This window comes from Eubalaena glacialis, chromosome 13 (genome assembly GCF_028564815.1).
Source record: "Eubalaena glacialis isolate mEubGla1 chromosome 13, mEubGla1.1.hap2.+ XY, whole genome shotgun sequence".
Classification (NCBI taxonomy): domain Eukaryota; kingdom Metazoa; phylum Chordata; class Mammalia; order Artiodactyla; family Balaenidae; genus Eubalaena; species Eubalaena glacialis.
This window is the reverse complement of record NC_083728.1, coordinates 54,222,747-54,241,720: the sequence shown is the minus strand read 5'-3', so window position 1 is coordinate 54,241,720 and position 18,974 is coordinate 54,222,747. Positions and strand designations below refer to the sequence as shown.

Genomic DNA, 18,974 nt, shown 5'->3' with positions numbered 1-18,974 from the left:
TGGGCTTGAAAGGTGATAATTGAGGTTCCTGGAATTACTGATAACATGAAAGAAAATCACAAGTGAAAAGTCCACATGAAAAATTAAACTTTTTATTTTGATGTAACTTGAGACTTACAGGCAAGTTGAAAAGAGTCAGCGTTTCCATACGCCCTTTACCCGGCATCCCTTAAATTTCCCGTCTTATGTAATCACAGTCTGCTCATCAAAATGTTGACGTTAATATTGGTACAATACTGTTGGCTACGCTGCAACCTTACTTAGGTTTCACTAGTTTTCTCTAGTGTCCTTCTTCTGTTTCAGGATAGTCTGGGATCCCACGTGGTGTTTACGGCCTTTCCCGGTCCTCGTGGCTTTGGTCTGCTGGTTCTGTAGAATGTTCCTCGGTTTCCTTCCCTGGGGTTACACTGAGGTTGTGCATTTGACAGGTTCATCTTTACCTGGTTTCGCAGGATACCGGCCTCTCCCGGTTTCCTCTTGCCCCCGGCTGTTCTCCCTCTGCTTTTATTTGATCACTGTTCTGTTGTTTTGATTTATTGTTCTGCTTCAACTGCAAATACAGAGAAAATTTAGTCAAGTTTTTTTCATTCTAAATATTTTTCTAGAAGTGATAGAACAATACATGAAATCTTTAGGCTCTTCAACCTTCTTGAGCAAGCACCCCCTCTTTTCTTCTTTACCGTAAAGAAAAAGACAACATTTTTAAAACTTATTAACAGGCCGTGCTAACTTGTTACGATAAGAAAGTTAGTTTTGTTAGTTCTGAATCTTTTAGGAGCTTTCTCTTCAAATGCAGGAATTGTCCTGAGTCAATTTCAATTACTTGTTCTAGTTAATGGACTCCAGAAGCCTCAGACCCTATAAACTGCCCAGATCTCTGTCCCCGAGCTGTCAGGAGGTACCGATAGGCAGGCACAGGGGGCTCTGAGGGTGGCCTGTCTGCCTTTCCCCTCTCAGTAAGAACAGGCTTCCTCTTCGGGCTTATAGCTGATTTGTTCACTTCTGTGTTGTGTTTTAAAATACAGGTTCTTTAAACCAGAACAAATGAACAATGTGTGTGTGTGCTTTTTTTTTTCCTAATCGAAGTATAGTTGATTTGCAATGTTGTGTTAGTTTCTGCCATACAGAAGAGTGATTCAGTTACACATATACATATATCTATTCTTTGTCATATTCTTTTCCATTATGGTTCATTATAGGATATTGAATATAGCTCCCTGCTCTACAGTAGGTCCTTTTGTGTGTGTGTGTGTGTGTGTGTGTGTGTGTGTGTATTTAGGCATCAGGTGTCTTTTTAGTGTGTGACAGTGTGTTGGGGGGGGAGGAAGTGCCATGACCCAGTCCCTGCTCCGGGGACAGATTCAGGGCAGCATAAACCTGGAAGGTTCTTGACAGTGATGGGGGTAAAGACAGTGTCCGACAACTTGGGACACATCACAGGGACACCACTTCATGCTCCACCTTAAACCCCTCAGTGCCTTCCAGAGACATCTGGGTTCCAAGATGAGCCATGTGCCCGGCTGCTGTGGCTCGTGGCCTGCTCTGCACCAGCCCCCTCAAGACCCCCGCTTCCCCTGCCTCTGGACTCTGTCTCAGCGTTTGTCTTCTCATCGGAGGGTATCCTCTGACCCCTCAACCCCAGTGAGCCCCCGTCAGCCACTCGTCCCATTGCTCTGAGTCTTTTTCACTGCTTGGGGCTGAGCCTGGGGTGCAGTTTGTTCTGGAGTCGTGTGTCCTGGGCCCGTGAGCTGTGTGTCTGTGAATGTCCTTCTGGCACTGCCGTCGCCACAGAGCTGGCCTGGACTCCCAGGGGACTGGTGGTTTTGCTGACCTTTAAGGATGTGAGGTGGGGGGAGGAGGCATTCTCAGTTGTTGTTTCCAAACTTGCACTTGAAATAGGGCTAAATTCCTGTTTTTAAGAGTCCCATCCTGTTTTTAAGAGTCCCAGAGCTCTATTTATGGGTGATGCAGCTACTGCTGGTGAAGACTGGGCTGGTAAAGGCAACTAGTTGTGTGCCCGCCTTAACCAGGTCTCTGCTCGTGTCTGGAAGTGGCAGCCCCTGCACGTTTCCCATGGCTGCATGGGCACCGTGCCCAGCGCAGTAGGGGCTGCAGTGTGGGTCCCCTGATGTTCCCGACGGAGAGAAAGTGGAAGAAGAGGGGTAGTGCTCGCTCTGAGGGACATCCCTCCAAGAACAGGGGGTGGAAGCAGTAGCAGAGCCACCAGACAGAGGCTGTCTTCCCCGTGGCACTTTTGTGGAAGAACATGGTTCTGGTAGGAACATCCTGATTATAACGTAGAGAAGATCGGCTAGTGCGTGAGTTCTTCCGTGGGTGGCTAGATACAGGGAAATTTCAACACCCTTGCCAGTCCGCCCGAAGGGAGAAGCTTACTGTTGCTCTTGTTTTCATCTTAATTGCTTTCCCTTGGAGGGGGGAGGTTTCCTGAGTCTCACGGGGTTGGGATTGCACATGGTGAGAGCAGGTGGGGGCTTCTCCCCGCCAGGAGGGCATTTCGTAATTGGAGGGCTCTTTCCTGGGGCCCAAGGCCCACCTAGTTCACAGTGTTGCCATTAAGTATTTATATTTTCATTGATTTAGTGGGCTTGTAAACCTCACTGAATCGAAAGGCTGGAAGGAGCTGAAAAAATGAACTTTCAAATACACATCCTTGAATTGGCTCATGTGTTTATTGACAGATCTCTTGGATAAGTTGACCAGTGAAGAACGGTGCCAGAGCTTTTCATTTCATGCTTCTCTGATTATCACCCTCACTTGGCCTGTAACTTTCTCTGCACTCGTCTTATCAGCAAGCACCCATCCCTTTGCCCTGAAACCTTGGGACGTCGAGATTGAGACACTGGTGGCTTCTGTAGGGTCATCTGTAGGGTCAGGAGGAAATGTGTGGGCTAGAGCGGGGGTGTGGAGGGAGTGCCGGTCAGCCTCATTTACCCGCACTTTTCAGTAACACGTGCTGCAGAATCCAGAAGGTGAAGCGGAGGACAGGCCAGGACACAGGTGGCAGCCCCCCTGCAGGTGCACAAAGGTGGGTCTGAATTACCGCACAGTTCAGTATGAGGGACGGTCTAACGAGAAGTGTTCTGAATATAAGGAAGAGTTACACTGATGCCCATATGTTTGCATTTCTTCGTGGAAGAACGTTTATTTAAATGTACGTACTCCCTTTTTCGTCCTGTTTTAGGCTTGAACTCTGGTGCGAACTCCCCGGTCTCTGTTGGTGTCAGCGTGAGGTTTTGCGTGGCCTGAGCCGGGCCACAGAGCGAGCTTCTGGGTCTGGTTGCCACAGTGGCACTAGATCCTGTCCTTCACTCCAGTCGCTGGTTCATTGTGTCACGTTGATTTATTGGACAAATGATGACTGAGGGTCCTGCCTTGTTTATACTGAAGTGTTACTTAAGACAAAAGCGGGAACTTAGCAAGAGTTTCATCACAGAGTTTTTGTTGCTGCTCGTGTTCATCTTTGTCACCGTGTCACCGTGGGTGTGCTGGTGACCTTGAGTCCCGGGACCTCACCTTGTACAGAAGCCTTCCCGACGGGGCAGGGCTGGCACCTGCCAGACCGCTGGGGCTGCGGGCATCACTGCTGGTTTTCTCATCCTTTCAGCGCGAACATCCACTTTCCTGCATAACCGTCTGGCCAAGGGTCGGGTATGGAGGCTGGGGGGCTTCTCTGCTCGAGCAGCCAGGGCCCCTGCTGGGTGCCATCGGTGCACGGGCGCCCTGCCCGGGGCATGTGTGTCTGGCTGGTCGGAAGGGTTGGGAGCCTCGTAGAAGTTTCCACCCAGGCTGGCTTCTTCCGAGTTGGGAAGCTGCAAGGGCTTGCTTTTGTTTTAGCATTTTAATTTGTTTTTATATAGATGGTTGTCCTAACTCAGTATATACCATAGAGTTAAAAAGAAGCCTTTCCAAGAGATAACATGACTGGCTCTGCCTGGAGACCAATTGATGAATTGATCAGTCGACTGACCTTCATCTTTGCTTCTTCAATCCATAACGGGTCACCGAAATTGTGAAAACTGAAAAGAGTTTGTTTCCTGCTATTGGAATATGGCTGGTAAATTAAAAACTGCAATCTTCTCCTCTTCCACCTTCGACACATGAAACATTTCTTAATCTCCAACTAGAGAAAAACATCTGTTTTGCTTAAAATAACTCTCTCAGGGCACTAATGGGTTAGTGCATTTAAGGCTTAAGGGCTTTGTTTGTTCCTGTGTATGTGTTTTGGGCAGATTCTTAGTTATTTTAATCTTCTAATCTCATTTGGGGATGTGTTAGAAAAACAAACTCCTTACCTTACTGAGTTGGCCTACTGAAGATTAACTAGCATCTTTCCTTATTCCCAAGGGAGGGAGGTAAAGTTTATCCTGCTAGGGATTATACATTGAGCACAGCAGTAATGTAATCATCCAGACTCAAGATTATAATTGGGAATTCTTAGCTTTTTAGCTAATGTATTAGGAGCTTCATAGTCCTGGGTAATTGTAGAAAAACGTTCGGCCGGTCAGCGGTATTTTGTAGAAAGCCTTGTTCAAACATCTGCGTTACTAACAGAGAGAGAAGAATGATCTGGAAGTGAAAATAATAAAAAGTGAAGCTCTTCCTATAATTTTTTTAAAAAGGACTGCTCGATAAATAAAACCCTTAACTACCCAGAGATGTTTTGCCAACATTTGTCAGCCTGACTGACCAAGGGTTTATCTTTTTTTGAATCTGATTGCTCTTTAAGATAAGGTCAAGATGGGAGGGTGGGGTGTGAATTGGGTCAAGTGGGCTTTTAGGGGTTCATGAACCACCCTGGGCTCACCCAGGTTTTCTTTGTGTCTGTGCGCGCCAGTGCTTTTGCTGGGAGGTTCCAGGGCTTTCATCAGACCCTCCGAAGGCCCCAAGGAAGTGAAGATGCTTGGGGGGCCAGGGGCAGTTGGGTTCAAGGATTACTATTCTCTCTCCACCAGAGTCACTCAGGACCACCGACTTTAAGCCACCGAGGGTTTGTATTAAAGGGAGGAGTCTTGGACACCACCCCACCCCACCCCCCGCCCCCAGGTTTTCTGCATCCGAGTTCCTGGCGTGTCTGGACGTGGAAGGCAGAAGAGTAGCAGGTTTGTGTTTTAACCAGTTCTTCCTGTGCCCCGCAAGGACACTGATGTATAAGAACTGCTGGGCCGGAGGCAACTGGACAGTCGGACGTTGCTATTTTAATCTGCTCCAGGCGTTGGTCTCTTCTGCACCACGCTCCATCCGCAGCTGAAATGTCTAAAAATACTTTACAACCTGTGTTACTGCAGCTGCCAGGAAGCAGGCTGGCTGGGCTTGATTATTGAGGTCACATATGAGGCCGTTGTCATTCATCACCGCCCCTCAGTACCCATCCCCCACCCCCCAGCGGTGATGGAAATATTCCCAGGGCACGGGGCCTTCTCGACGCAATTACAGATGTGTCAGGAAAAGCCAGTAGAGTGACAGCGGCTCAGCACGTTCGTGACGGATGACAGGCCCTCTGCTGAGCGGCCCTGAGGCCTGTGCTAGTGGAATAACTTGTTTCTTAAGAGAGATGAACCCTAAGTGTGGGCGAGATTGTAGTGCTGTAGCCTCTTAGAGTTTTTAGTTGAAAAGCAATTTATAGTTCTCTTGGTTTTTTGGGTACCAGACATGGAATGCCTTACTCACTGGTCGGCTTATTGATTGGACTAGAATAAAAACCCGGGACGATCAGCACCTCAGTCTTTGCTTGGAGAATTGCAGTTTAATGAGATGCATGATGTCGAGGCCTCATGGGCAGTTGAGTAATCACTTTTGTTTAAACACACGTGGGACATTGTTAAACGTTCATCTTTTATGGTGCATTACTTGTTGGGTTGATGGTAAAGGCTTTTCTCATTGAGCTGTAGGACTCGTTTCCTGCAGGTTATTTACTGTTTCTTGAATATTGTGTTTCTGTTCATCCCCCTGAAATGAATTCCCTCTCTCTTTACCTGTTGCTGTCTTCCCCATCTTTAAGGTCTGTTTCAGACAGTGCTTCATCCAAGGCGCTCACCTCAGTGCCATCCAGGCAAGGCCTTCCTGCCTTTGAGCCCTCACTGCGTGGTGTGGTCCACAGACTGAATACCAGCCATGTTTCTCCTTTGTTAGTTTGTTTGTTCATTTCTCCATCTATCCTTCCACCCTTGTGTCCATCCATCTGTCCACTCCCCTACCTACCACCCACTCATCTGCCCACCCAGCAGGTACTCACAGGGTGCGCGCTGCTGCTGGCCTGGCATCGTGAACAGCGCTCGGCAAAGTTGTGCCCTCATGGTGCTTGCATTCTAGTGGGAAACATACACAAGAAAGTATAATTTAAAACTGTAATATTATAAAGAAATCAAAGCTGGGAGAAGTGTAGAGAGGGCTGCTGGGAGGGGCCATCTCTGGCACAGGAGCTGGGGGTGCGGATGCTGAGCTGTGGGGCCGCCATGTGGAGATGGGGAGGAGTGTGCTGGACGGAGGGGCTGGCGGGTGCAGAGCCCCGGGGAGTGGTAGGGGGAGGTCGGGGGTGCAGGGAGAGAGTGGTCATGAAGGCAGAGCCATGACCCCGGCCTCACGGCCAGGGTGAGTAGTGTGGGTTTTACTGGCAGCGAGCTGGAGGGTTACTAGAGGGTTACGTGTGTGTGTGTGTGTGTTCACAGAGCTGGCTGAGACTGGATTGTAGAGCTGGCCGGGGCAGAGGTGGCGGGGGGCACTTAGGAGGTCCTGCAGCCGGTGGCCAAGAGCTGTGGACAGGATCTGGACGCCCCTGGAGGGTCTCGGCTGCCCTGGCGCTCTGCCACCCCCAGCGGAGCTTCCCTAGAAGAGACTCATGTTGGAAATCTTTTATCCCGTGGTGTGAGCATCAGGACACTCTGCAAAGTCCAGCCCCCACCAGTCACTACAGGAAGGACCCTATTCCTGCCTTCCGTGCAGGATGGTGAGGGGATTCCGAGCTTCTTTGAGTTTCTAGGTTAAGATCAGACATTTCGACATCAAGGGGTGTGACACTTGCCCTGGTCCTGAGTGACCCTGGGCACAGGCTGGAGGCTAAACCAGAACCTCTTTTTGATGCGGTTCAAAAAGAGCAGATTTTAGGGATTCAGTTCCCTGTCTTCAGGTCAGCGTGATGCTTCACTATGGCCCAGCTTTCCCCTTAATGCAAAAAACTTTAATTATAAGAAGAAATTGTGAAAAGCCCAAGAATCAACATTTATATTGAATTTGATTTATATGTACCATTTTAGCTTATATTGTCAGGGCAGTTTCTAAGTGTTCAGAACTTGTCAGAGAAAAGAAAGGGTTTATTTTTGGAAGAGTGTGTCTCCCGGCGTTCACTGCTTTTAGGAATTATGGGGAGTAATTGTCAGGAGGGCGCAGCAGCTCCAGGGCTGGAGGAGGTGGTCCAGCCCGGATACCGGGTACCCCTCGTTGATGACAGATCCAGAATCTCACAGCGGCTGCTTTTGCCTGCCTTGTTCCCCAAGCTTCGTTATTTTTGTCAATATGAAACGCAGAAGAATAGCTCTTCCATGAAGATTCTTCACAGAAAATGTATTCCTTTGACGACTTTCCGTAAAATGTGAAGTCAGTTTCTTTTTCCATTTTTAACCATGAAAGTGCAGCCTGCGGCTTCCGTTTCTGTGGGACAGGAAGAGCTAATTTGTGGCCTTGTTTGCATTTCCACCCCTCCTGCCCCATGGGGTCGCGGTGTCCACGGGGGGGTCCGAGCCAGGGTCTGTCAGGGAGCCAAGGCGCTTTGACAGCTTGGAGGGCAGAGGCCGCTGTTAACTGTCGGTGTCGTTGCTGGCTCATGAAACCTTGGGGGATAAGGACAGTTTCTATAAGATTTCATTTCAAAATCCAGACTTCATCTGGCCTTATGCCCTGTGGATTCCTTTTTTTTTTCATTTTATGTTGTCTCTTTGCCCCCTTCATTTTCTACAGGGAAGAGTCTCTTATTGTCATTTAAAAAATTTCATGCCGGCAGTGTATTGACTGGAAAGTACCAGGTTAGAAATGTTATAATTATTATTTTTAAAAATTTTTATTTATTTTTTATTTTTGGCTGCATTGGATCTTCGTTGCTGTGCGCAGGCTTTCTCTAGTTGTGGCAAGCGGGGGCTACTCTTCATTGTGGTGCGTGGGCTTCTCATTGCGGTGGCTTCTCTTGTTAAGTAGTTGTGGCTTGCGGGCTCTAGAGTGCAGGCTCAGTAGTTGTGGTGCATGGGCTTAGTTGCTCCACGGCATGTGGAATCTTCCCAGACCAGGGCTTGAACCCATGTCCCCTGCATTAGCAGGCAGATTCTTAACCACTGAGCCACCAGGGAAGCCCAGAAATGTTATTTTTTTTATTAGTAAGTTTTTATAGTATTCCTGGGTAGAAAGATATTTTTTTGGAAACAGTTATTTTCCTGTCTTCTGTTTTTCTCATGAGCCCATAAAATAACATCTTTATTATCATTTTTTGTTATATATAATATATAAAATAAATATCTTTTAAAAAATTAGAAGTTTAACCAGAAGTTTAAGATATATTAACGTTGCTTTTGACTATAATCTTTCATTCCCAGAGGTAACACCATTCATAAGCTCCATATGTTTTCTTATAGACTTAATAAAAATATGTTTACACACATTTTACACATACTCATAGAAAATACATGGTATCTGTTGGTGTGTGTATGTCATATGGTTTTTTTAAAAATTGTAGTAAAATATACATAAAACTTACCATTTTAATTATTTTACCATTTTTGGGTGTACAGTTCATTGCCATTAAGAACGTTAACATTGTTTTGCAGTCATCACCACCATCCATCTCCAGGACTTTTTCATCTTCCTAAACTATCCTCTACCGATTAAACACTAACTCCCCATTCTCCCCTGCCCCCGGCCCCTGGTAGCCAGTATTCTACTTTCTGTCTCTGAATTTGACTACTAGAGACCCACCATAAGTAGAATTGTACAATATTTGTCTTTGTGCCTGGCTTATTTCACTTAGAATAATGTATTCAGAGTTCATCTGTGTTGTTGCACGTATCATAATTTCATTCCTTTTTAAGGCTGAATAATATTGCATTGTATGTATAGACCACATTTTGTTTATTCATTTGTCTGTTGATGGACATTTGGGTTATTTCCACTTTTGGCTATTGTGAATAGTGCTGCTATGAACATGGGTGTACAAATACCTGTTTGAGACCCTGCTTTCAATTTTTTTTTTGGTATATACTTAGAAATGGGATTGCTGGATCATATTCATAATTCTTTGTTTAATTTTTTGAGGATTTGCCCTATCATTTTCCACAGTGGCTGCACCATTTAATATTCCCACCAACAGTGCCCAAGGGTTCCAATTCCTCCACATCCTCCCTAACACTTGTTATTTCCTGTTTGTTTTTTTTTTAATAATAGTCACCCTAATGGGTATGAGGTGATATCTCACTGTGGTTTTGATTTGCATTTTCCTAATGCCCAGGGATGTTGAGCATCTTTTCATGTGCTTAATAACTATTTGTGTGTCTTGTTTGGGGAAATATCTACCCAAGTGCTTTGCCCGTTTTTAAATTGGGCTGTTTTTTTGTTGAGTTGTAGGAGTTTTTTTTTTTTTAAATCTATTCTAGATATTAATCCTTTATCAGGTATATGATTTGAAAATATTTTCTCCCATTCTGTGAGTTGCCTTTTCACTCTTAATAGTATCCTTTGATGCACAAAAGTTTTACATTTTGATGAAGTCCAATTTATTTTTTCTTTTGTGGACAGTGCTGTTGGTATCATATCCAAGGAATTGTTGCCAAATCCAATGCCATGAAGGTTTCCTCCTATATTTTCTTTTAAGAGATTTATAATTTAGCCTTTCATGTTTATTTTCACTTAATTTTTATATATGGTGTAAAGTGAATGTCGTAAGGTTTTAGTTGCAGGCAAGTTGGAAGAACAGTACCAGTGAGTTTCCCTGAGCCACATGAGAGTAAGTTGCTGACCTGATACCCCATCACCCCTGAACATGTTAGTCTATATTTCCTGCAAGCAAAGACATTCTCTTATAGAACCCCCAAACATCCATTAAAATCAGAAAAACTAGGGAATTTCCTGGCGGTCCAGTGGTTAAGACTCCACACTTCTATTGCAGGGGGCACGCGTTTGATCCCTGGTTGGGGAACTGAGACCCCATGAGCTGCGTGGTGTGGCCGAAAAAAAAATCAGAAAAACTATCATTGGCATTTTAATACCATCCAGTCCTCAGACTCCATTCATGTTTTAGTGGTTATCCCAATAGCTGGTCTTTGGCAGTTGTTCAGAATCATGTTGCATTCAATTGTCATACGTCTTTAGTTTCCTTCATTCTACATTAGTCCCTTGGTCTCTCCTTGACTTTCATAACCTTGACTCTTTGGAAGAGTACAGGTCAGTTATTTTGAAAATGTCTCTCAATTTGGGTTTCCTTAGGATTACATTCAGGGTGGATGTGTGTGTGCACGCATCTGTGTGCACATGCCCTCGACCTCCACGTTATTGTTGGTACTGTTCTACATTTACTGTCCTGAAACAGGCTGCTTTTCCCACCAGCAATGTTGTTTGTGTTGTTACGTCTACAGCTAGTTCATTCATTTTTAACTGCAAGACAGGATTCTGTCATGTGAATACACTGCCTTTGATTAGCTGTTCTCCTTTTGATGGACTTAGGGGTTGTTGGCAGTTTTTTGCTGTTACTAACAATGACGCAAAAATCATCCTTGGGGCTTCCCTGGTGGCGCGGTGGTTGGGAATCTGCCTGCTAATGCAGGGGACACGGGTTCGAGCCCTGGTCTGGGAAGATCCCACATGCCGCGGAGCAACTAGGCCCGTGAGCCACAACTACTGAGCCTGCGCGTCTGGAGCCTGTGCTCCGCAGCAAGAGAGGCCGCAACAGTGAGAGGCCTGCGCACCGCGATGAAGAGTGGCCCCCACTTGCTGCAACTAGAGAAAGCCCTCGCACAGAAACGAAGACCCAACACAGCCATAAATAAATAAATAAATAAATAAATAAACTCCAATCTCTTTAAAAAAAAAAAAAATCCTTGTTTACATTTCTTTTGTGGATGTAGATTTTCGAGGCAACAGACTTTTATTATTATTTTTAAAATTTGAAATATTTCAAACATGCTGAATGTATGGAGAGTAATATAACAACACTCAACTTTAGCCAGTGTGAATGTTGGGTCTAGAATCTTTAAGTTGGTAAAGTTGTCACCCCAGTCAGTAAATGGGAGTTTTACTGACACTTGCTCAACGTTACTGTCTCACTGAGTGAGAATTATTGTTAATGATGAAATTGCCTCAAAAGTGTGTAGCTTTAGGGACTTCCCCGGCGGTCCAGTGGTTAAGACTCCGAGCTTCCAATGCAGGGGGTGAGGGTTCCATCCCTGGTTGGGGAACCAAGATCCCACATGCTGTGCAGTGCGGCCGAAAAAAAAAAAGTGTGTAGCTTTATTAAGAGAGAGGTATTTTGGGAAAACCAGTCAGATTTAAAAAGCAGAAAATGTGGGCCTACCACCCAGATGTGAACTGGGAATAAACTACCACATAGGCGCAGCCAACTTTCCTTTTAGTCTTTCTTCATGTCTCTCTTAATAGAATTTAATGAAACAAGACAGGAGGAGGAATCACCGAAGGTTAAGGATAATGGACCTGAAAGACTTGCTTGGCCCCTGGGGAGACTCACCTCTCAGCTGGGTCCGTTCCTTGGCTCTGGCGTCAGGTGACGTGAAAAGTGCCTTCAGGAGTTCATTCCGAGCCTGCTTCAGGCCCCAGCATAGACCTGTGATAAATCAGCTCTGTGCTCACGCGTGACGTTTGGCAAATCAAGGGAAGGAGAGGGAGGGAATCAGGTCAGAGCCCAGCTGGCTTCACAAGCCACGGGAAACAGAATTCTCTGAAGATAAATAAGTCCATAAATTCAGGGCTTAGAGAGACGCGGCAGTGACAGGCAGCCTCTTGAGTTTTGTTGAAGCGTCTCATTTTTCACCTGTGGAAATGGAAACGTGCTGTCTCCTGATCCCCACCCACACCTGCAGGGAGAGCCCTGCGGGCCACCCTGGACTGCAGAGTCCTCGACTGTTTACAGCCTCGGCCGGAAGCAAGCGTGTGGCCGGCTGTGTCTTCCCCCCAGGAGTAGAAAAGCGTGATCCACTCAAACACTAGCTCCTACAAGGTTAGGAGAGAGACATGGTCTCAGTACCTAGAAGTGAAGTCTCTGTGTTCTGTCAGTGGGTGTTTCCTGGGTTTTGCTTTTAATGCTAAATAACATTCCTCCTGGCCTGTCTATTAATAGTAGAGTAAAGGGAACCACGGAGGTTTCTTAACATTTAAACTGCTTTGGACTCCTGTTCCTGGCTAAAGTTGTGTTTGGTGGGAATGTGGCTTTCACTTTTTAAGTCCTGATACCTGGATTGTGGGTAGAAAAAGGAGAAAAAGGCTCACATCCTGAAAGACAGTGGCAGCAATAGTAACCACAACCAGGAAGCTCATTTGGGGCTCCCGGGGATTCATCGTCCGTGTGTTTGAAGTTCTGTGTCAGCATTTTAGCATACAGCAGAGTGGACATCACTTGTTTCAGTCATCACATGAGGATTCCGGTGTGGATAGTAATCCTGAGGGTTTTTCCTGCATCCTTTCTAGGGATGCAGAGTATTCGGCCTTTGAAGTGATGCCGTCTGGGACCTCAGGCTGCTGCTGCGGGTCTGTAGGCCAGGAAGTGCCAGTGTAATGGGTACCTACTCACATTTGTCCCCAAGGCCCTGAAAGAGACCAGGGCGGAAGTGAGCCCTCTCTGGACAAGGGTGAGAGCAGAGTGGCCACGTCAGACCTTCACCCTAAACACTGTCGCCTGCTTTCTGCATTCAAAGCAAGTTCTGGTTCAGTGGGAATCGTGGCCTCTCCGGGCTGTCAGCACCCCGCTTCCTCAGTCCTGGACCTGACACGCTCACCTGACACCTGCTCCCTGACACTGTGTGCTCCAGGATGCTGTGTGTGGATGGCGCGGCAGACACACGTCGTGTGCACATCTGCTCTGCTCATGCGCGTGCTCCCTCGTCCCACTGGACTCTGCTGCAAAACACAAGAGTCGAAGATAAAATTGTTAAGAATTTCACGATGACAGTGGCAGAGCAGTGGACCAAGTGCAGGTCCTCTGAGCACGAGGCCCCGTGTGCCTGCTGTGATCACACGCCCGTGAAGTCAGCCCTGCGCCCTCTGTCATATCGCAGTCTGCTCCTCTTCTTCCTCCCCCCAGCGCCCACGCTCCCGGCCCCCACCCTGATCACCCAGCATCGTACTGCAGCCTGCCCCTGACCCCAGCCTGCTCTGTTCTTCCAGGGCCTCCTACCCGCCCCACTTCTTGCTCTTTTTTTAAGATTTATCACCTTCTAAAATATTATAACTGTAACTTTCGGTTACCTAAAAGAATTATCATTTATTTCCCCTGCTAGAATATAAGTTCCCAAAGGGCAGGGATCTTCCACCAAATAAGGGAAGGCAGTTCAGAATTGAATATTTGATATTTACTGTGTAAGAATATGACATGTTATAAAGTAGGCATTACACATTAAGGGCAGAGGAGGGATTTCACAATAAGCAGTAATTGGGCAACTGGTTGGCAATTATGGAAAAATTAATCATTTTACATCCTTTTTTTTTTTAGACAGTTCTATTTATTTATTTATTTATTTATTTGGCTGTGTTGGGTCTTCCTTTCTGTGCGGGGGCTTTCTCTAGTTGCGGCAAGTGGGGGCCACTCTTCATCGCGGTGCGCGGGCCTCTCACTGTCGCGGCCTCTCGTTGCGGAGCACAGGCTCCAGACGCGCAGGCTCAGTAGTTGTGGCTCACGGGCTCAGCTGCTCCGCGGCATGTGGGATCTTCCCAGACCAGGGCTCGAACCCGTGTCCCCTGCATTGGCAGGCAGACTCTCAACCACTGCGCCACCAGGGAAGCCCAACATCCTTACTTTTTACTATACCTTAAAATAAATTCCAGTGGAATTAAAGAGATAAATGTAATTAAAAAAAAATCTCACTGAGTGTACTGGCCTTCCTAAGTATAAAATGTATTACAACGTTACAGTTAATAAAAACAGATGGTGCTGGCTGAGCAAGAAACCTATCACCAAGGAGATGAGAGGCCTGAAAGGGAGACCAATTGTCTATGAGAAGTTTGGTTTGTAATAAAGATAGCGTGCAAGAGGTGGGTTTTCATCAAAGGTGTTATGACAACTGGCTGGTTCGTTTTAAAAATTGAACGCAGTAGCGATCTATGAACTTGTGTGAAAAACATAGCAGCTCTGTTATTGTATGAAGCAAGCACATCTCCAAAGAATACATGTAGTGTGATTCCAGTTATATAAAAGCAAAGACTATCTGTTGGTATGTAGTTCACTTATCTGCCTCCCACTCTCAGGGACCTGCCATCTCTCATACATTCTGGTAAAGAGAGGATTTATCTTTTTAAAAAAATTGAGATATAATTGTCACGTAACATTATATTAGTTTCAGATGTACAACATAATGATTCAATATTTGTATATATTGTGAAATGATCACAAGTCCAGTTAACATCCATCTCCATATATAGTTACAAATTTCTTTTTTCTTGTGATAAGAACTCTTAAGATGTGTTCTCTTAGCAACTTGCAAATATGCAGTACAGTATTATTTACTATAGTCACCATGGTGTACATTACATCCCAGGACTTATTTATTTTATTACCAAAAATGTGTACCTTTTCACCCCTTTTATCCACTCTGCCCATCCCCCACCCCACGTTTCTGGCAGCCGCCAGTCTGTTAAGAGAGGATTTATCATAAACCTCTCAAGACTGGTCCCCTTGAGAGTCTCTGCATCTTCTGGCCCTCCCTGCGGGGCTCCGCCGACTGTATTCCTGGTTAGGTTGGAACTCCTGGGTCCTGGTATAGGGTGAGCCCTAGGCAGCCTGCCCCACCTGAGACAGGTCAGTGTGATGTTTCTGGGGGGTGATCTGAGCATCAGAGCTTCTCAAAGCTCCCCAGGAGATGCCAACATGCAGCTAATGCTGAAAACCACTGTTCTTGTTGGATCTGGTAAGAATTCCTCCTTTTGAGGCATCACAAGATCGAGACCAAGAGCCGCTCCAAAGGGTTAGGGCATGGGGCTCAGCAGATTCTTACAGTTATACAGAGACAGATGTGCATCTGCGGTACTTCTGACCAGCCCACTTATTAAAGGGTGCAGAATGCCCTCCGGGGTTGTCTGTCCAGAGGATGGAGATGGGGCCTTTAACTACTGGTTCCCACCCCTGTTGGCTTTCCAGGCAGGCCAGCAGGTTCCCGTGACTTCTGAGAAGGCCCCGGGCCAAAAAGACCCTCAGTGCTTGCTTGAGGGAGGGAGTCCTGGCTGTCAGCTGAGCTGGAACTTGCGTGGTACCATCAGCAGCTGTGGCCAAGGGGACGGTGTGCAGGCACTCAGATAGAGTGATTCTGTGTTCAAGTCATTGCATATCCTTATATGCATATATAAGGATATATATCCCCATATCCCCATCCTTAACATTAAGTGCACTTCTAGGCATTTTGGGGGATTCTAATTAAATGTTACCTGGAAAACAATAGTTGTTAAGAGTGAAATATTCTTTAAAGCGGTGAGGGAAAAGTCTCATTTCTGTTTTATGTTTTCAGTCTGGTAGAGGAGCTCCTAGGAAGAATAAGTCAATCAGATCCTTAGGCAATGCTTTTTCTTTCTGGTTCCTGCTTGGCTCCTGTTTGGGAACCAGAGGGCTGAGCCTGGAGGGGCCCATCCAGCCTTTGGACCAAGCCAGGTGCAGCCTGGAGGCCTCGGCAGGTGGTGAGGGGTGAGGGGACCCTTCTGTGGAATCATGCAGTGACTTCCTGGGCCCAGCTTTGTGAAATGTGTTGCTGTGTGGGTACCTCATCTTGGGTGTAGTCTTGAAGGACATGGGGTCAAGGATGCCAGGTAGAGGGCCCCTCACAGGGTCAACCTTCCCAGCCCCCTCGGGCACCTGGGTCTCTTTGGGGAGTGCACTGACCCCTTCAGCTGTGGGCACCCCCAGATGGGAGGGATAGTGGCACCGGGGCTGGAGGACAAGTGCTCGGAGCAGGTGTTGGCTAACTTGCTTTAGAAATGTAATTTTTTTAAACTTTTTATTTTATATTGGAGTATAGTTGATTAACAATGGTGTGTTAGTTTCAGGTGTACAGCAAAGTGAATCAGTTATACATATACATGTATCTATTCTTTTTCAAATTCTTTTCGCGTTTAGGTTGTTACATAATATTGAGCAGAAATGTAATTTTTGCGGATGTGGCATTTAACAAATATATTGTGCCTGAGTACCATGTCACCTAATATTGATTGAAGAATAGTGACCAGATTCATGAATTATCTTTGCTTGAACTTAAATACTGATCTAATGTATACGAATATTTGAAAGTAGTAGTTGAGTTTGGTGTTTTGAGTGTGAAATAAAAATATGCTAAAAAATGAAAGCAGCTTGTGAAATACAAGTAATTTTACTTACCAGGGGCGTATAATAATATGAGAGGTAAATCAGCTCAACAGACAGCCAGTCTGCTTGTTTACGAGTTAGCCAGACACGGAGTCATCAACTTCTAAACTCTCTTCTCTCTTTGCATAGTAGCTCTGCTGTTCTTTCCAGAAGTTTCTTTTTTTAAAAAAGAAGTGTTGACCAAATGTAAAACTGATAGCTAGTGGGAAGCAGCCGCATAGCACAGGGAGATCAGCTCGGTGCTTTGTGACCACCTAGAGGGGTGGGATAGGGAGGGTGGGAGGGAGGGAGACGCAAGAAGGAAGAGATATGGGGATATATGTATACGTATAGCTGATTCACTTTGTTATAAAGCAGAAACTAACACACCATTGTAAAGCAATTATACTCCAATAAAGATGTTAAAAAAATAAGTAAATAAAATTAAAAAAATAAAATAAAATGCTTAAAAAAAAAAGAAGTGTTGAACTATATCTAAAATAGATAACTAATAAGAACCTGCTGTATAGCACAGGAAACTCTAATAGCCCAATGGGAAAAGAATGTAAAAAAAAAAAAAAGAGTGGATATATGTATATGTATAACTGAATCACTTTGCTGTACACCTGAAGCTAACCATTGTAAATCAACTATACTCCAATAAAAATTTTAAAAAAGTGTTGAGAATTTTTTTTTGGGGAGGGGTGGAGAAATGTATAACTCTAAAAGTAAACCTTGCTTTTGAAAAATGAAGTTATTATACATGAAGGAGGATTATAATAGCAGACTGTCATTGTTAATAAAAACAAAGTTGAGAACTAACAGTTTCTAAGCTTTGCATCCATGCGTATGATCCTCACAACCAGCGTGAGAGGGGAGAAGCTCAATTCTCTCCTTGATTAACTTGTTCAGGGTCATGGGACGCGGCCACTAAGTGAGTGAGCTGGGTTCCAACAGAAGACAGTCTTTTAGGTCATCCTGCCTCAGGCTTCTTCTGAGTGAACTTCCTTAACTACCATCTTTCTGATTTATAACATGGTCTGTTCAAACAAAGACCAGTGGGTGACGTTTGGTCCTTCAGGAGTCAGCTGATCTAGAAGTGGATTCACGTCCTTGCCATTGACCTTCAGTTCACTTGTAGTTGCACTGAGGTTTACAGGTCTGTGTGTTCCTTTTCTCCCCAAAAGTTGGATGGTGTTGACCAGAATCCTCAGTAGCTGCTTGCAAAGCCGTCTTTCAGGGCTTACTTATTCTGTTGTATTTCTCCAGGTTCTGGGAATCACTGGCCCATCTCCAGAGCCTCTGTATCTCACAGTTAGAAGTATTGTCTGTGTTTGACAGGCTGTAAACAATTTTGTTGAGTAAAAGTTTAGGTTAATAAGGGAATCATATGCAGATAAAAGTGCCTTACAAAGTTAAAAGAACCTCCTTTTTTGAGCATTAATCGGTATTAACAGTGTTCTTTTTGGTAAGATCACCTTTATCTATTTTACTGAGGGCTAGTTAACGTATAATACTATGTTAGTTTCAGGTATACAACATAGTGATTCGACGTTTAAATACATTACTAAATGATCATCATGATAAGTCTAGTAACCATCTGTCACCATACAAAATTACTATGGTATTATTGACTGTATTTCTTATGCTGTGTATTATGTTCCTGTAACTTATTTATTTTGTAACTGGAAGTTTGTACCTCAGTCTTATTCATCTTTTCCCACCTCCTCCCTCCTTCCTCAACTACCAGTTTGTTCTCTGTATCTATGAGTCTGTTTCTGTTTTGCTTTGTTTGTTTGTTTTTTTAGATTCCACATGTAAGTTAAATCATATGGTATTTGTCTTTCTCTGCCTGACTTACTTCACTTAGCATGATACCATCTAGATCCATCCATGTTGTTGCAAATGGCAAGATTTCATTCTTTTTTATGGCGGTTTAATATTCCATTGTGTGTGTATATATGTGTGTGTGTGTATATATATATATATATATATATATATATATATATATATACACATACTATATCTTCTTTATCCATTCATATATTGATGGGCACTTGGGTTGCTTCCATATGTTGGCTATTATAAATAGTGCTGCAATGAACATAGGGGTGCATATATATCTTTCAATTAGTGTTTTTGTTTTCTTTGGGTAAACACCCCTAAGTGGAATTGCTGCATCTTACGGTAGTTCTAGTTTTAATTTTTTGAGGACTCTCCATACTGTTTTCCATAGTGGCTGCATCAGTTTACATTCCCACCAACAGTGCAGGAGGGTTCCCTTTTCTCCACACCCTGGCCACACTTGTATGGTCAGTTCATCTATGACAGAGGATGCAAGAATATACAATGGGGAAAGACAGCCTCTTCAATAAGTGGTATTAGGGAAACTGGACAGCTACATGTAAAAGAATGAAACTAGACCATTTTC

At 44.9% G+C, this 18,974-nt stretch overlaps 1 protein-coding gene across 1 annotated transcript in view; it reads left to right on the top strand.

Annotated features, from left to right (window-relative positions):
* Positions 1 to 18,974, top strand: part of DTD1 (D-aminoacyl-tRNA deacylase 1) — a 115,051-nt gene that overhangs the window by 30,383 nt on the left and 65,694 nt on the right. The gene's annotated exons all lie outside the window — the stretch shown is intronic.